We start from the raw sequence: 20,955 nt of genomic DNA on the forward strand, positions 1-20,955 counted from the left end.
ATTTCAGGGTCCACTGAACATAGAAAATGATAATGTGAGTGGGGCATTCGTGTACTGAGGACACATTCTTGTTAATATTCTTTTTTGGTAGACATGGTAAAGATTGCATGAAATGCAATCAAAATCTTATGGTTCTGACTGGATAACTATATCTTCCAAGGTAAATCACTACTTTTGAAATACTCAAAATAAAGTGCATTGATCATAAAATTCTATCTATACATGAACATTTCCAGAAACTTATCAATGCAATATATACTCATATATTCAAGTTACAAAATACTTGTCATAACAATTTCATTTCAACTTTTGCAAGGAGCAGGTATCTTCTATCTGTTCTAAAAATATCAATGATGTCATTTTTGTTGAGCCTGCAACTTTTGTCGTAGAACTTGTGTGATTATTAAAGTGATTAGGTGGTGTAAGTTTACTTAAAAGCTTCATAATTTAGAAGGTTGAAACCTGGATGCTTCCTACTCCTTGACCTTATTTTCATGGTTCAGTGAACAAGTTTAAATTTCAGTGGTCAAGTCCATATCTCAAATACTATAAGTAATAGATCTAGTATATTTGGTGTATGGGAGGACTAAGATTTTCAATCCAAACTGGCAGTTGTCATCTGGCCTTGCCCTCTTTTACATAGTTCAGTGGTTATAGTTAAGTTTTTGTGTTTTGGTGTGTTTTTTCTTACATTGTATGCAATAGGTCTACTATATTTGGTGTATGGAATGATTATAAGGTGTACTTTCAGTGTTCTCCCCAGAAATTTTGGATAGCATCACATTTTGCGTTAAAAAAAAATTAATGTCATTTGTTGCGTAGCGTTGATGCTCTATTTCCTTTATATGTTTTATTTTATATTGTTCAATTCATAACTGAGAATACAATTAAACTATAACAACAAAAACAGTTGTTTCAGTTTATGTTTTCTTTATTCATTTATAGTTGCAGAATTATTTTTTTCCTCTTGTGCAAAATACTACTTGCCTAGCTGGCAGGTGTGAGCTGATTTTGACCTCATTTTCATGGTTCAGTGGTCAAGTTCAGTTTTTAAGTTTTGGTCTTTTTATCTAATACTATATGCAGGTCAACTATATTTGATGTATGGCAATATATTGTGATGTAAATGTTAGTCTCACAGGTTTTATTTGACCTTTTGTGTGTGTGTGTGTGGGGGGGGGGGGGGGGGGGGGGTTATGGCTCAAATCATTCAGCAATTAGCGAAAAAAAAAGGAAAACAAGGGGTTTTCTGGTTAAAGGACAATTTAAAAGCAGTGTAAGGAAGGTAAGACAATTCCATTTAAAGCATACTACTATATAGATGTTATATTACCTCCCTTACACTGCTTGAAAATTTTGTAATAAGAAATGATGATTGCCTTGAGATGATTAGCTGTTAATTTATATTAAGACATGTTTGGGTTACTATTAATTAATATTAATTTCAGCCATGACTGAATGTCATTTTATATTTTCATATTTTATGATGTATTTAAATGTGTAGTTATTGTTGCAAACTCTTTTTGATATTTGTCCATTTTATGGTCTTCGATCTAAAGTTCAGCAGCTTCTACAAGTACATAGAGGAATTACAAAACTTTGGCAAGATGAATGTTTGAATCTGCCAGGTGTGAGAGAAGGAATAAATCTAATCTATTCTTTACCTACTTGTGATGGAAAAACATTAGTAGCTGAGATACTGATACTCAAACAGATACTGTGTCAACAAAAAGATGCTATTACTATAGTCATTATACTTCCATTTGTTTCAATAGTACAGGAAAAGGTTAGAAGAATTTCCACATTTGCATTAGAATTAGATTTCTTGGTCGATGAATATGCAGGCAGTAAATGCAGATTTTCTCCAATGTAAAGACGGAACAAACGATCGTTTTATATAGCTACAATAGAGAAAGCTCACTCACTTATTAACAGCTTGATAGAGAACAACATATTAGATTCTCTAGGATTAGTTGTTGTGGATGAACTCCACATGATTGTGGAAGATGGGAGTCGCGGTGCTACTTTAGAATCAACATTGTTGAAAATTATTCACAAGCAGAGTAATACACAGATCATAGGAATGAGTGCTACTATGAACAAGATTGAAGATTTACAGAATTTTCTAAAGGCTGATGTCTATCATAATGATTTAAGACCTGGGAAATTGAGAGAGGACAACATTTATGAGGTAATATTTAAGACGGCAAAAGAATTGGTATCGCACAGCCGGGTTGTGACTTTTCCCTTTTCTTCTGAACAAACCAAAACAGATCGAGACTATTTAATGGGATTAGTATTAGAGGCGACTGATAGAAGATGCTTACTCAGAGGGAACACTGTGTTTACTGGCCTGTACACTTTGGAATAGCCTATCATCATAGTGGACTGACGATGGACGAGAGACGACTGATAGAAATGCTTACTCAGAAGGAATACTGTGTTTAGTGGCCTGTACACTTTGGAATAGCCTATCATCATAGTGGACTGACGATGGACGAGAGACGACTGATAGAAGATGCTTACTCAGAGGGAACACTGTGTTTACTGGCCTGTACACTTTGGAATAGCCTATCATCATAGTGGACTGACGATGGACGAGAGACGACTGATAGAAATGCTTACTCAGAGGGAATACTGTGTTTACTGGCCTGTACACTTTGGAATAGCCTATCATCATAGTGGACTGACGATGGACGAGAGACGACTGATAGAAATGCTTACTCAGAGGGAATACTGTGTTTACTGGCCTGTACACTTTGGAATAGCCTATCATCATAGTGGACTGACGATGGACGAGAGACGACTGATAGAAGATGCTTACTCAGAGGGAATACTGTGTTTACTGGCCTGTACACTTTGGAATAGCCTATCATCATAGTGGACTGACGATGGACGAGAGACGACTGATAGAAGATGCTTACTCAGAGGGAATACTGTGTTTACTGGCCTGTACACTTTGGAATAGCCTATCATCATAGTGGACTGACGATGGACGAGAGACGACTGATAGAAGATGCCTACTCAGAGGGAATACTGTGTTTACTGGCCTGTACACTTTGGAATAGCCTATCATCATAGTGGACTGACGATGGACGAGAGACGACTGATATAAGATGCTTACTCAGAGGGAATACTGTGTTTACTGGCCTGTACACTTTGGAATAGCCTATCATCATAGTGGACTGACGATGGACGAGAGACGACTGATAGAAGATGCTTACTCAGAGGGAATACTGTGTTTACTGGCCTGTACACTTTGGAATAGCCTATCATCATAGTGGACTGACGATGGACGAGAGACGACTGATATAAGATGCTTACTCAGAGGGAACACTGTGTTTACTGGCCTGTACACTTTGGAATAGCCTATCATCATAGTGGACTGACGATGGACGAGAGACGACTGATAGAAATGCTTACTCAGAGGGAATACTGTGTTTACTGGCCTGTACACTTTGGAATAGCCTATCATCATAGTGGACTGACGATGGACGAGAGACGACTGATAGAAATGCTTACTCAGAGGGAATACTGTGTTTACTGGCCTGTACACTTTGGAATAGCCTATCATCATAGTGGACTGACGATGGACGAGAGACGACTGATAGAAGATGCTTACTCAGAGGGAATACTGTGTTTACTGGCCTGTACACTTTGGAATAGCCTATCATCATAGTGGACTGACGATGGACGAGAGACGACTGATAGAAGATGCTTACTCAGAGAGAATACTGTGTTTACTGGCCTGTACACTTTGGAATAGCCTATCATCATAGTGGACTGACGATGGACGAGAGACGACTGATAGAAGATGCTTACTCAGAGGGAATACTGTGTTTACTGGCCTGTACACTTTGGAATAGCCTATCATCATAGTGGACTGACGATGGACGAGAGACGACTGATATAAGATGCTTACTCAGAGGGAATACTGTGTTTACTGGCCTGTACACTTTGGAATAGCCTATCATCATAGTGGACTGACGATGGACGAAAGACGACTGATATAAGATGCTTACTCAGAGGGCATACTGTGTTTACTGGCCTGTACACTTTGGAATAGCCTATCATCATAGTGGACTGACGATGGACGAGAGACGACTGATATAAGATGCTTACTCAGAGGGAATACTGTGTTTACTGGCCTGTACACTTTGGAATAGCCTATCATCATAGTGAACTGACAATGGACGTGAGACGACTGATAGAAGATGCTTACTCAGAGGGAATACTGTGTTTACTGGCCTGTACACTTTGGAATAGCCTATCATCATAGTGGACTGACGATGGACGAGAGACGACTGATAGAAGATGCTTACTCAGAGGGAATACTGTGTTTACTGGCCTGTACACTTTGGAATAGCCTATCATCATAGTGGACTGACGATGGACGAGAGACGACTGATATAAGATGCTTACTCAGAGGGAATACTGTGTTTACTGGCCTGTACACTTTGGAATAGCCTATCATCATAGTGGACTGACGATGGACGAGAGACGACTGATAGAAGATGCTTACTCAGAGGGAATACTGTGTTTACTGGCCTGTACACTTTGGAATAGCCTATCATCATAGTGGACTGACGATGGACGAGAGACGACTGATATAAGATGCTTACTCAGAGGGAATACTGTGTTTACTGGCCTGTACACTTTGGAATAGCCTATCATCATAGTGGACTGACGATGGACGAGAGACGACTGATATAAGATGCTTACTCAGAGGGAATACTGTGTTTACTGGCCTGTACACTTTGGAATAGCCTATCATCATAGTGGACTGACGATGGACGAAAGACGACTGATATAAGATGCTTACTCAGAGGGAATACTGTGTTTACTGGCCTGTACACTTTGGAATAGCCTATCATCATAGTGAACTGACGATGGACGAGAGACGACTGATAGAAGATGCTTACTCAGAGGGAATACTGTGTTTACTGGCCTGTACACTTTGGAATAGCCTATCATCATAGTGAACTGACGATGGACGTGAGACGACTGATAGAAGATGCTTACTCAGAGGGAATACTGTGTTTACTGGCCTGTACACTTTGGAATAGCCTATCATCATAGTGGACTGACGATGGACGAGAGACGACTGATATAAGATGCTTACTCAGAGGGAATACTGTGTTTACTGGCCTGTACACTTTGGAATAGTGGACTGACGATGGACGAGAGACGACTGATATAAGATGCTCACTCAGAGGGAATACTGTGTTTACTGGCCTGTACACTTTGGAATAGCCTATCATCATAGTGGACTGACGATGGATGAGAGACGACTGATAGAAGATGCTTACTCAGAGGGAACACTGTGTTTACTGGCCTGTACACTTTGGAATAGCCTATCATCATAGTGGACTGACGATGGACGAGAGACGACTGATAGAAGATGCTTACTCAGAGGGAATACTGTGTTTACTGGCCTGTACACTTTGGAATAGCCTATCATCATAGTGGACTGACGATGGACGAGAGACGACTGATATAAGATGCTTACTCAGAGGGAATAATGTGTTTACTGGCCTGTACACTTTGGAATAGCCTATCATCATAGTGGACTGACGATGGACGAAAGACGACTGATATAAGATGCTTACTCAGAGGGAATACTGTGTTTACTGGCCTGTACACTTTGGAATAGCCTATCATCATAGTGAACTGACGATGGACGAGAGACGACTGATAGAAGATGCTTACTCAGAGGGAATACTGTGTTTACTGGCCTGTACACTTTGGAATAGCCTATCATCATAGTGAACTGACGATGGACGAGAGACGACTGATAGAAGATGCTTACTCAGAGGGAATACTGTGTTTACTGGCCTGTACACTTTGGAATAGCCTATCATCATAGTGAACTGACGATGGACGTGAGACGACTGATATAAGATGCTTACTCAGAGGGCATACTGTGTTTACTGGCCTGTACACTTTGGAATAGCCTATCATCATAGTGGACTGACGATGGACGAGAGACGACTGATATAAGATGCTTACTCAGAGGGAATACTGTGTTTACTGGCCTGTACACTTTGGAATAGCCTATCATCATAGTGAACTGACAATGGACGTGAGACGACTGATAGAAGATGCTTACTCAGAGGGAATACTGTGTTTACTGGCCTGTACACTTTGGAATAGCCTATCATCATAGTGGACTGACGATGGACGAGAGACGACTGATAGAAGATGCTTACTCAGAGGGAATACTGTGTTTACTGGCCTGTACACTTTGGAATAGCCTATCATCATAGTGGACTGACGATGGACGAGAGACGACTGATATAAGATGCTTACTCAGAGGGAATACTGTGTTTACTGGCCTGTACACTTTGGAATAGCCTATCATCATAGTGGACTGACGATGGACGAGAGACGACTGATAGAAGATGCTTACTCAGAGGGAATACTGTGTTTACTGGCCTGTACACTTTGGAATAGCCTATCATCATAGTGGACTGACGATGGACGAGAGACGACTGATATAAGATGCTTACTCAGAGGGAATACTGTGTTTACTGGCCTGTACACTTTGGAATAGCCTATCATCATAGTGGACTGACGATGGACGAGAGACGACTGATATAAGATGCTTACTCAGAGGGAATACTGTGTTTACTGGCCTGTACACTTTGGAATAGCCTATCATCATAGTGGACTGACGATGGACGAAAGACGACTGATATAAGATGCTTACTCAGAGGGAATACTGTGTTTACTGGCCTGTACACTTTGGAATAGCCTATCATCATAGTGAACTGACGATGGACGAGAGACGACTGATAGAAGATGCTTACTCAGAGGGAATACTGTGTTTACTGGCCTGTACACTTTGGAATAGCCTATCATCATAGTGAACTGACGATGGACGTGAGACGACTGATAGAAGATGCTTACTCAGAGGGAATACTGTGTTTACTGGCCTGTACACTTTGGAATAGCCTATCATCATAGTGGACTGACGATGGACGAGAGACGACTGATATAAGATGCTTACTCAGAGGGAATACTGTGTTTACTGGCCTGTACACTTTGGAATAGTGGACTGACGATGGACGAGAGACGACTGATATAAGATGCTCACTCAGAGGGAATACTGTGTTTACTGGCCTGTACACTTTGGAATAGCCTATCATCATAGTGGACTGACGATGGATGAGAGACGACTGATAGAAGATGCTTACTCAGAGGGAACACTGTGTTTACTGGCCTGTACACTTTGGAATAGCCTATCATCATAGTGGACTGACGATGGACGAGAGACGACTGATAGAAGATGCTTACTCAGAGGGAATACTGTGTTTACTGGCCTGTACACTTTGGAATAGCCTATCATCATAGTGGACTGACGATGGACGAGAGACGACTGATATAAGATGCTTACTCAGAGGGAATACTGTGTTTACTGGCCTGTACACTTTGGAATAGCCTATCATCATAGTGGACTGACGATGGACGAAAGACGACTGATATAAGATGCTTACTCAGAGGGAATACTGTGTTTACTGGCCTGTACACTTTGGAATAGCCTATCATCATAGTGAACTGACGATGGACGAGAGACGACTGATAGAAGATGCTTACTCAGAGGGAATACTGTGTTTACTGGCCTGTACACTTTGGAATAGCCTATCATCATAGTGAACTGACGATGGACGAGAGACGACTGATAGAAGATGCTTACTCAGAGGGAATACTGTGTTTACTGGCCTGTACACTTTGGAATAGCCTATCATCATAGTGAACTGACGATGGACGTGAGACGACTGATAGAAGATGCTTACTCAGAGGGAACACTGTGTTTACTGGCCTGTACACTTTGGAATAGTGGACTGACGATGGACGAGAGACGACTGATATAAGATGCTTACTCAGAGGGAATACTGTGTTTACTGGCCTGTACACTTTGGAATAGCCTATCATCATAGTGGACTGACGATGGATGAGAGACGACTGATAGAAGATGCTTACTCAGAGGGAACACTGTGTTTACTGGCCTGTACACTTTGGAATAGCCTATCATCATAGTGGACTGACGATGGACGAGAGACGACTGATATAAGATGCTTACTCAGAGGGAACACTGTGTTTACTGGCCTGTACACTTTGGAATAGCCTATCATCATAGTGGACTGACGATGGACGAGAGACGACTGATATAAGATGCTTACTCAGAGGGAATACTGTGTTTACTGGCCTGTACACTTTGGAATAGCCTATCATCATAGTGGACTGACGATGGACGAGAGACGACTGATATAAGATGCTTACTCAGAGGGAATACTGTGTTTACTGGCCTGTACACTTTGGAATAGCCTATCATCATAGTGGACTGACGATGGACGAAAGACGACTGATATAAGATGCTTACTCAGAGGGAATACTGTGTTTACTGGCCTGTACACTTTGGAATAGCCTATCATCATAGTGGACTGACGATGGACAAGAGACGACTGATAGAAGATGCTTACTCAGAGGGAATACTGTGTTTACTGGCCTGTACACTTTGGAATAGCCTATCATCATAGTGGACTGACGATGGACGAGAGACGACTGATATAAGATGCTTACTCAGAGGGAATACTGTGTTTACTGGCCTGTACACTTTGGAATAGCCTATCATCATAGTGGACTGACGATGGACAAGAGACGACTGATATAAGATGCTTACTCAGAGGGAATACTGTGTTTACTGGCCTGTACACTTTGGAATAGCCTATCATCATAGTGGACTGACGATGGACGAAAGACGACTGATATAAGATGCTTACTCAGAGGGAATACTGTGTTTACTGGCCTGTACACTTTGGAATAGCCTATCATCATAGTGAACTGACGATGGACGAGAGACGACTGATAGAAGATGCTTACTCAGAGGGAATACTGTGTTTACTGGCCTGTACACTTTGGAATAGCCTATCATCATAGTGAACTGACGATGGACGTGAGACGACTGATAGAAGATGCTTACTCAGAGGGAATACTGTGTTTACTGGCCTGTACACTTTGGAATAGCCTATCATCATAGTGGACTGACGATGGACGAGAGACGACTGATAGAAGATGCTTACTCAGAGGGAATACTGTGTTTACTGGCCTGTACACCTTGGAATAGCCTATCATCATAGTGGACTGACGATGGACGAGAGACGACTGATATAAGATGCTTACTCAGAGGGAATACTGTGTTTACTGGCCTGTACACTTTGGAATAGCCCATCATCATAGTGGACTGACGATGGACGAGAGACGACTGATATAAGATGCTTACTCAGAGGGAATACTGTGTTTACTGGCCTGTACACTTTGGAATAGTGGACTGACGATGGACGAGAGACGACTGATATAAGATGCTTACTCAGAGGGAATACTGTGTTTACTGGCCTGTACACTTTGGAATAGCCTATCATCATAGTGGACTGACGATGGATGAGAGACGACTGATAGAAGATGCTTACTCAGAGGGAACACTGTGTTTACTGGCCTGTACACTTTGGAATAGCCTATCATCATAGTGGACTGACGATGGACGAGAGACGACTGATAGAAGATGCATACTCAGAGGGAACACTGTGTTTACTGGCCTGTACACTTTGGAATAGCCTATCATCATAGTGGACTGACGATGGACGAGAGACGACTGATATAAGATGCTTACTCAGAGGGAATACTGTGTTTACTGGCCTGTACACTTTGGAATAGCCTATCATCATAGTGGACTGACGATGGATGAGAGACGACTGATAGAAGATGCCTACTCAGAGGGAACACTGTGTTTACTGGCCTGTACACTTTGGAATAGCCTATCATCATAGTGGACTGACGATGGACGAGAGACGACTGATAGAAGATGCTTACTCAGAGGGAACACTGTGTTTACTGGCCTGTACACTTTGGAATAGCCTATCATCATAGTGGACTGACGATGGACGAGAGACGACTGATATAAGATGCTTACTCAGAGGGAATACTGTGTTTACTGGCCTGTACACTTTGGAATAGCCTATCATCATAGTGAACTGACGATGGACGAGAGACGACTGATAGAAGATGCTTACTCAGAGGGAATACTGTGTTTACTGGCCTGTACATTTTGGAATAGCCTATCATCATAGTGAACTGACGATGGACGTGAGACGACTGATAGAAGATGCTTACTCAGAGGGAATACTGTGTTTACTGGCATGTACACTTTGGAATAGCCTATCATCATAGTGGACTGACGATGGACGAGAGACGACTGATAGAAGATGCTTACTCAGAGGGAATACTGTGTTTACTGGCCTGTACACTTTGGAATAGCCTATCATCATAGTGGACTGACGATGGACGAGAGACGACTGATATAAGATGCTTACTCAGAGGGAATACTGTGTTTACTGGCCTGTACGCTTTGGAATAGCCTATCATCATAGTGGACTGACGATGGACGAGAGACGACTGATATAAGATGCTTACTCAGAGGGAATACTGTGTTTACTGGCCTGTACACTTTGGAATAGTGGACTGACGATGGACGAGAGACGACTGATATAAGATGCTTACTCAGAGGGAATACTGTGTTTACTGGCCTGTACACTTTGGAATAGCCTATCATCATAGTGGACTGACGATGGATGAGAGACGACTGATAGAAGATGCTTACTCAGAGGGAACACTGTGTTTACTGGCCTGTACACTTTAGAATAGCCTATCATCATAGTGGACTGACGATGGACGAGAGACGACTGATATAAGATGCTTACTCAGAGGGAACACTGTGTTTACTGGCCTGTACACTTTGGAATAGCCTATCATCATAGTGGACTGACGATGGACGAGAGACGACTGATATAAGATGCTTACTCAGAGGGAATACTGTGTTTACTGGCCTGTACACTTTGGAATAGCCTATCATCATAGTGGACTGACGATGGACGAGAGACGACTGATAGAAGATGCTTACTCAGAGGGAATACTGTGTTTACTGGCCTGTACACTTTGGAATAGCCTATCATCATAGTGGACTGACGATGGACGAGAGACGACTGATAGAAGATGCTTACTCAGAGGGAACACTGTGTTTACTGGCCTGTACACTTTGGAATAGCCTATCATCATAGTGGACTGACGATGGACGAGAGACGACTGATATAAGATGCTTACTCAGAGGGAATACTGTGTTTACTGGCCTGTACACTTTGGAATAGCCTATCATCATAGTGGACTGACGATGGACGAGAGACGACTGATATAAGATGCTTACTCAGAGGGAATACTGTGTTTACTGGCCTGTACACTTTGGAATAGCCTATCACCATAGTGGACTGACGATGGACGAGAGACGACTGATATAAGATGCTTACTCAGAGGGAATACTGTGTTTACTGGCCTGTACACTTTGGAATAGCCTATCATCATAGTGGACTGACGATGGACGAGAGACGACTGATAGAAGATGCTTACTCAGAGGGAATACTGTGTTTACTGGCCTGTACACTTTGGAATAGCCTATCATCATAGTGGACTGACGATGGACGAGAGACGACTGATATAAGATGCTTACTCGGAGGGAATACTGTGTTTACTGGCCTGTACACTTTGGAATAGCCTATCATCATAGTGGACTGACGATGGACGAGAGACGACTGATAGAAGATGCTTACTCACAGGGAATACTGTGTTTACTGGCCTGTACACTTTGTAATAGCCTATCATCATAGTGGACTGACGATGGACGAGAGACGACTGATATAAGATGCTTACTCAGAGGGAATACTGTGTTTACTGGCTTGTACACTTTGGAATAGCCTATCATCATAGTGGACTGACAATGGACGAGAGACGACTGATAGAAGATGCTTACTCAGAGGGAATACTGTGTTTACTGGCCTGTACACTTTGGAATAGTGGACTGACGATGGACGAGAGACGACTGATATAAGATGCTTACTCAGAGGGAATACTGTGTTTACTGGCCTGTACACTTTGGAATAGTGGACTGACGATGGACGAGAGACGACTGATAGAAGATGCTTACTCAGAGGGAATACTGTGTTTACTGGCCTGTACACTTTGGAATAGCCTATCATCATAGTGGACTGACGATGGACGAGAGACGACTGATATAAGATGCTTACTCAGAGGGAATACTGTGTTTACTGGCCTGTACACTTTGGAATAGCCTATCATCATAGTGGACTGACGATGGACGAGAGACGACTGATATAAGATGCTTACTCAGAGGGAATACTGTGTTTACTGGCCTGTACACTTTGGAATAGCCTATCATCATAGTGGACTGACGATGGACGAGAGACGACTGATAGAAGATGCTTTCTCAGAGGGAATACTGTGTTTACTGGCCTGTACACTTTGGAATAGCCTATCATCATAGTGGACTGACGATGGACGAGAGACGACTGATATAAGATGCTTACTCAGAGGGAATACTGTGTTTACTGGCCTGTACACTTTGGAATAGCCTATCATCATAGTGGACTGACGATGGACGAGAGACGACTGATAGAAGATGCTTACTCAGAGGGAATACTGTGTTTACTGGCCTGTACACTTTGGAATAGCCTATCATCATAGTGGACTGACGATGGACGAGAGACGACTGATATAAGATGCTTACTCAGAGGGAATACTGTATTTACTGACCTGTACAAGTACACTAGCGGCTGGTGTTAATCTACCTGCTAACAGAGTAAGTTTACGAAGTCCCTATGTAGGGAGTGCATTTCTGAGCAGGACCCAGTATGAACAGATGACAGGAAGAGCTGGTATTGGTTCTTCAGGGGAAAGCATCCTGATCACTTAATCTACAGACAGGGATAAGGTACAAGAATTTATTGCTGGATCAATAAATAAACTCATCATATATACTTGTACCAGGACTTTATTTTTTATAAAAGCCAGACGCGCGTTTCGTCCACAAAAGACTCATCAGTGACGCTCGAATACAAAAAGTTAAAAAAGCCAAAATAAAGTACGAAGTTGGAGAACGTTTAGGGCCAAAATTCCTAAAAGTGTTGCCAAATCCAGCTAAGGTAAGCTATGCCTGAGGTAGAAAAGCCTTAGTATTTCAAAAATTCTAAATTTTGTAAACAGTTAATTTTTATATATAACCATATCAATGACAATTCATGTCAGCACAAAATGTGCTGACTACTGGGCTGGTGATACCCTCGGGGAAATAAATATCCACCAGCAGTGGCATCGACCCAGTGGTTGTAAATAAACTCATCATAGATACCAGTACTAATTTGTTTATATACGCCAGACGCGCGTTTCGTCTACAAAAGATTCATCAGTGACCAAATGAGATGTGTTACAGTAGTCTAATGTATGATGAAGGAAAGGGAATCCGTAGTCTCATACGTTCTGTAATAGGTTTACAGGTTACTAAGAACACCACTGATGTGTTACTGTAGGCTAATGTATGATGAAGGAAAGGGAATCCGTAGTCTCATACGTTCTGTAATAGGCTTACAGGTTACTAAGACCACCACTGATGTGTTACAGTAGTCTAATGTATGATGAAGGAAAGGGAATCCGTAGTCTCATACGTTCTGTAATAGGCTTACAGGTTACTAAGACCACCACTGATGTGTTACAGTAGTCTAATGTATGATGAAGGAAAGGGAATCCGTAGTCTCATACGTTCTGTAATAGGTTTACAGGTTACTAAGACCACCACTGATGTGTTACTGTAGGCTAATGTATGATGAAGGAAAGGGAATCCGTAGTCTCATACGTTCTGTAATAGGCTTACAGGTTACTCAGACCACCACTGATGTATTACTGTAGTCTAATGTATGATGAAGGAAAGGGAATCCGTAGTCTCATACGTTCTGTAATAGGCTTACAGATTACTCAGACCACCACTGATGTGTTACAGTAGTCTAATGTATGATGAAGGAAAGGGAATCCGTAGTCTCATACGTTCTGTAATAGGTTTACAGGTTACTAAGACCACCACTGATGTGTTACTGTAGGCTAATGTATGATGAAGGAAAGGGAATCCGTAGTCTCATACCTTCTGTAATAGGCTTACAGGTTACTCAGACCACCACTGATGTATTACTGTAGTCAAATGTATGATGAAGGAAAGGGAATCCGTAGTCTCATACGTTCTGTAATAGGCTTACAGGTTACTCAGACCACCACTGATGTGTTACTGTAGGCTAATGTATGATGAAGGAAAAGGAATCCGTAGTCTCATACGTTCTGTAATAGGCTTACAGGTTACTAAGACCACCACTGATGTGTTACTGTAGGCTAATGTATGATGAAGGAAAGGGAATCCGTAGTCTCATACGTTCTGTAATAGGTTTACAGGTTACTAAGACCACCATTGATGTGATCGAATTCATGAGAAAAACTTTGTTGTCCACTCAAGGAAATACATGTGATGTTACTATGGTAACCAAAGATTCACTGCAGAAGTTAACTGAACTTGGTTTAGTTGTCCAGAAAGGGTCAATGTCTGAGGGAGATGAAAACTGTGGTGATTTTCATTTAAAAGTTACACCTCTAGGAAGAGCTACATTTAAAAGATATGAAGATATTGATAATGCCTCACAACTTTACAATGATTTGAAGAAGGGCGAGGAGTCCCTTGTTCTGGCTACATAAATACATATTTTGTTTCTCCTTATGATATGGTAGATATGGTCAAACCATCATGGATCATTTATTTCCAGCAGCTTTCAGCATTAGATATTATTGAATTGAAAGCAGCATCCTTGATTGGTGTGCCTGAGAGTTACATAGCCATGAGAGCTTCTGGACAACGCTCTAGACAGAATGTAAATGATTTGATATTAAATCGCTTCTACATCACCCTGATGTTGTATGAGTTATGGAAACAGAAAAGTTTATGGGAAGTCGCCGACAAATTTCAGCAAGCAAGAGGATTTATACAGAATATGTTGTCTAGTGCATCAGGTTTTGCGTCCAGTGTTCATTTCTGTTGGGAATTTGAAGTGTTTTTGGGCATACCAAGATTAACTTGGAAATTTTGTGAAAAGACTGCCATATTGTGTCACAACAGAATTAATTCCCTTGATGGAAACTCCAGGTGTCAAATTGTGAAGAGCTAAACAGCTTCATTCCAGTGGATATAAAACATTAACCCATGTGGCACATGCTGATCCAGTGGACATTGTTAAAAATATTAAACAGATTTCTAAAAAGGCTGCTATACAGATTGTTACTTCTGCAAAGGTTCGTTTAAATTAAAAAGCAGAAGCATTGAGAGAAGAAGTTGAAGAACTTATAAATGTACCTGAAGGAAGTGTTTCCGTGACAACTATAAGTTCCCAAGAATCGGATATTTTACCTCCTACCCATGATGGTGCACACTTCTCACAGGAATCAGTTTTTTATCTGTCTCCATGACATAAAAGTGTTATAAGCTAAAACTTGTGCCTTTTCACGTGTGTTTTAAATGTGTTCAGATGAACTATATTGTGCAATCATCAGCTGAGAAATATTGATATTATATTTTAAAATTCAGCATACACATATGTAAAATATTTCATGTTGGTGGCTTTACTTCAGATAAATTATGATGACTTCAACCAGAAAAAAAGGAATTTTTCAAATACAAAGGTTTTCTACGTCACTTTTAGGATTGTTGGTCCTTAATGTTCTTTAACTTCGTACTATATTTAGCCTTTTTAACTTTTTGGATTCGAGCGTCACTGATGAGTCTTTGGTAGACGAAATGCGCGTCTGATGTAAATAAAGAAAATAATCATGGTATCTATGATGAGTTAATATACATGTATTGATATTTGTCACTCATTTGTGACGAGAACCTATACAAGACTGATGCGCAGTTGCCTCAATATATATCTACACAAGATAACTCTTTGTGGAAAAATAGTTATTAACATAAGAACAGACACATCAATTTGGGAAGGGTCCGCTCCTATTCTCTTAGTACAATACAAACGATCATTAAATTCTATATCATGAGGTCTATTTTTTAGAACTGTCTCATTGACAATCATACCACATCTTATATTTATATCATCAGTTATGTGTGGATTACCGTAAATTAAATGAAAAGGCTGTAACACATGTGTATCCGATACTGATGATTGAAAATAACTTGTACATGTCGTCAATGTGTTTGTATTGTCTTTCATTTTTTGGTGGTGTGTTTTGTATATGCGACTTTTTGTATTTCTTTGGTTCTTATAACGTGATTCAGATCCCGGCAGTATGATATTGTTCTATTTTATGTCATTATGATATATTTCTATTATGAATTACAAAATACGTTGAACACAAACGTCAAAATCATTCAATCGCGTAGTGGAATTAACTATTTGTGGATTCTTATAAATTCTATATATAACTTTTAGACTTTTTTAAATCTGTCTATTTCTGTTTATTCTTACATACTTTTGATTTTTTTAACCCTGTATGCTAACATTGCCTATGTAAATTTTAAAATTGTTTGTATGCACATTGAACGACAAATCTATGTGACGTATAAAATTTTCTGACGTCAGACACACAAATCAATGAATATGTTTGTAGATAGATGTTTTTGTGTTCTGTTAAATTGTTCCTTTTAAAATTGTTATACGATGATGACTGATGTACCCATATTTTGACTACTTTATTTATTGTGTCTGTTTAGTTAACGCATCAATGTAAATATTACGGAATTTGATGAGACTGTCATCAAAGTGAGAGGGTTAGCGCTATAAAACCAGAGTTAATTCTACCAAGTCAGGAATATGACAGTTCATGTCCATTCGTTTTTGATGCGCGTTTTGTTATTTGATTTTGCCATGTGATTATGGACTTTCCGAATTGATTCTTCAAGTTCAGTATCTTTGTGATTTTACTTTTTGGTTATTGCTTATATTAGCAACAACAAAAAATGAAACCAAATTTCCGCGTTTTCAAACCCACTCATCGGACTTTTTGCATATACATTTGTGACGTGTGATATAAATATGCATGTATTGCGGCATCAATGTTCCAGGGCAGAATTGAAGCAGCATTTAGAAGTATACAGTGTCATGGTGTAGTGCTATGCATTGCAGATTTAATTTTTCATGGAAAACCATTTGATGACGCTTCTCAACTTTCAAACTTCTGTTTCATACGTTTGTTGGTAGTGTAGTAAAGCCTGTGTAAAGTTGGCATAATGTGAATGTTATCGTTTTAAGAGTAATGTATAGTTAAGCGCTTTTACTTTTGTCTGAGCAAAAGTTTGTCTGTTTTTATTGATATCCATTTGACGTGACTATCAAAATGAATATGTGGTGTGATTGCCAATGAGACAACTATCCACAAGAGATAAACTTGCATGATTTGGGACAGGCACAATGTACTTGTACATCCCGTCAATGTGTTATTGTCTATAATAATTCTCGTATAATTGTCTTTGATTGTTGCTGATATGCGGTGTCTATATGCCTTTTTGTGGTTTTTTTTTTTATACATATGACGTGGCTATGTACTTACACATCCCGTTATTGTGTTATTGTAAAACATTTTTGTATTCTTGTCTTTCATTTTTGCTTATGTGTTTTGTCTATATGCCTTTTTGTGCTTCTTTGATTCATTTATTTATTATAACACAATGCGGTGACTGCTGTACCCTTTAATATTTTTGATATTTTCACCTATTTTGTCTGTTTGTTCTGTTCACACATCGTTGTCATCATGGTCATTATGGTGGAATTTGATGCGATTTTAATACAAGAGAGGATTAGCTAGCTTTTGAACCGGGTTTTATCCACAATTTTCTACAAAAGAAAATGTCTGTACCAAATTAAGTCCGGAATATGACAGTTGTTATCCATTCGTTTAATGTGTTTGATCTTTTAATTTAGGCATTTGATTAAGGACTTTCCTTTTTGAATTTTCCTTGGAGTTCAGTATTTTTGTGATCTTACAGGGGTTATTTAGTGTTTTATACAATAAAAGTGAAATCCCAGGTATACTCAACCCATAGCACATACTTGTGTGATCATTCCATGCTATGCTGGGAATTAGGGGCTAATGTTTCCTCAAATAGTGAAATTAAAGCAGTAGCATATAATGAGAAAAATATTCTAAATAGTTGGATGTCTGATCAAGTTTTAAAAATAAATAGTATAAATGAATGTATACACAATATAGAATGTTCAAATGGTTTACAGAAAGACGTTGATGATTTATAACAATTTTGTTGATATTATGCATAATGAAATGAACAATAAACTTGAATCAAGGTTAAAAGTCTTGAATGGTACCAACAATAAAAGACGAAGATTTTCAAAAACCCTGGTTGAAAAACGAACTGACTGAAAAATGGAACAATATATGTAAAGCTGAAACAACTTTTTAAATTGTCCACATACATGTAATACGACAGAAAAAAAGATGCGCAATTTTTTTTTTCGAAATACGCAAAAACTTTGATAAATCCGTACAAAAATTAAAAAAGGCTATACTGGCACAGAGGCCATGAAGAACTTGTTAAATTTAGTGACACTAACTCTAAGCAACCTTGGCAAAAAATTGGCAAAATTGGTATTTGCAATGAGAGGCAATCGAACATACCTAATGAAATAGTACAAGATGATGGTAAAAGGAAGAACTGAATATTGTATGTAATCAACTTGATGAAGAAATTTCAATCAATGAGGTGTTTAAAGTCGTAATGAAGGCAACGAATTGTAAAAGCCCTTGTATTGACATTATTCAGGCAGAATGATGTCAAAATAACATTGTTATATTTGTATTACACAAGCATTTTAATTTATGTTTTAAGAAGGGCACTGTCCCTTATATGTTGAATAAAGGAATTATAACACCAAAACTAAAATGATATACCTCAGATCCAAGTGACTCGTTATCTTATAGAGGTTTGACTTTCGCTCCAGTATTGCAATATTTTATATGATAGATTAATTAATTGGTTAGATGAAAGGGAGGTAATGAAAGATGAGCAAAATGGTTTTGTAAAAGGGAAAAGTACAATTGATCATGTTAGAACAATAACTTCAATTATTGAGACTAGAAAATAATGTAAATTATCTACCTAAGTGGCCTTTTTAGATTTAGAAAAAGAAGCATATGACTCAATAAATAGAGTATTGTTGTTTAACAAAATTTAGGAATTAGTTCAAAATTTATGTATGCCCTTAAAGGGCTTTATTAAAATGTAACATGCAGTGTACGCCTTAACGGTAATATGATATGTTTTAATGTAGATACTGTTTTAAAGCAAGGTTATATATTATCGTCTGTTATGTTTAATATTTATATAAACACTCTTATTGATGATTTAAATGCTCTAGATATTGGTATAAATATTGATGATGATAAAAATAGCAATTTTATAGTATGCTGATGATATGGTATTACTGGCGGAAAATAAAAAAGATTTACAGAAAATGTTAGATACTCCTAACAATTTGTGTATTACTAATGGACTTTAACAGGTCCAAAATTATGCATTGTAGAAATCCATCTGTACCTAGAACTGAATGTAATTTTACAATTGGTACCAATACAATGGAATGTGTTAGTAACTATCAATACTTTTTTTTTTTATTAACAGAATTTTTAGATTATCAATAAATGATAAGGCAGTAGCCAAATCAGCAAGTATAGCTTTGTGTTTATTAATTGTAAACGATATATTTTCTAAATTATACAGCAATAGATTACTATCTAAAAATGAAATTCTGATTCAACAATATATAAAACATAAAACATAAATTATGAAAATCAGGTTATGGTATTTTCGTTTTGTTTTTGCTTGTAACAACAACTATATAAACGGAACTTTGAACTTTTAAGCTAGTTTGATATTTCCAATTTGGGCTAATTCGCCGATGATGGAGGAACTTTGGAGCTATTTGATAAGTTCCGTTCGGCATTTGTGGCTAGGGTCTTTTAGTCTTTGCGTTCAGTTTTTTAAAAGTTCATTGCTGATATGTTCTTCCCCATTTTAGCCAATTTTTCTGAATGTAGCTGTCTGACTATTAAATAAGTTCTGTTTGTAATTGCGACTTGTTTGTTAGTTCCTTTATAGACTTATTTGACAAAGAGGAACTTTGTGACTAGTTGATACGTTCCGTTTGACTTTTGTGGCTAGTATCTTTTTCCCCCTTTGAAAACTTTCAAAGATAAGATGTTACGCTTTTACTTTGCATCAATTCTCCAAACGGAACTTTGAGACTGGTTGACAAGTTCCGTTGGAACTTTTGGGCTAGTTTGTTAGTTCCGGTTTTGACGAATTTGGCAAAAAGGTACTTTCTAACTAGTTGATATGTTCCGTTGGAACTTTTCAACTAGTCAGTTTGTTCCGGTGGATCTTTTAAACCAGAGGAAGGAACAAAGTAACTAGTTGATAAGTTCCCCCTGAACTTTTCGGCTAGTTAGTTCTTTCCGGTCGGAACAAAAGAGCATTTACATATGTAGACACTGGAAAAAATGTTCAAATATGATAGAATAAATTTTAAGGTTTTCAAATGGTCAAGTAAAAAAGGTAGAGGTAGAATTAAGAATTGGAGCTATAGAGGTATAGAAATGTTTAAAAATCATAATTTTGATAATTATTGTAACTATGAAACTAATGTATCAAATAAGAGTATTATTGTACAATTAAAAACGATAATGTTTGATAAATATAAAATAGAATGTGGAGTAATAGAGTATCTTCGTATGTTCAAGGTAATAAATTAAGAACTTATAAGTTATTCAAATATGATTATTGTACTGAACCTTACTTAAAATGTAAAATGCCACTTAAGTTCTTTTGCTAAATTTAGATGTGGAATTGCTCCCCTTAGAATAGAAACTGGTAGATATGAAAGAAAAGAAATAAACGAAAGAACATGTTAAAAAACTTTTTATTGTAATAATAGTATAAAAGATGAACTACATGTTTTATTGAAATGTCCACTATATGAAGATCTTAGACATATATTGTTT

At 38.7% G+C, this 20,955-nt stretch overlaps 1 pseudogene; it reads left to right on the top strand.

Moving 5' to 3' along the window:
* Positions 1 to 112: 112 nt before the first annotated feature.
* Positions 113 to 15,399, top strand: LOC134688202 (helicase POLQ-like; annotated as a pseudogene).
* Positions 15,400 to 20,955: the final 5,556 nt, after the last annotated feature.

The sequence above is a fragment of the Mytilus trossulus genome, chromosome 10, assembly GCF_036588685.1.
Source record: "Mytilus trossulus isolate FHL-02 chromosome 10, PNRI_Mtr1.1.1.hap1, whole genome shotgun sequence".
Taxonomy (NCBI): domain Eukaryota; kingdom Metazoa; phylum Mollusca; class Bivalvia; order Mytilida; family Mytilidae; genus Mytilus; species Mytilus trossulus.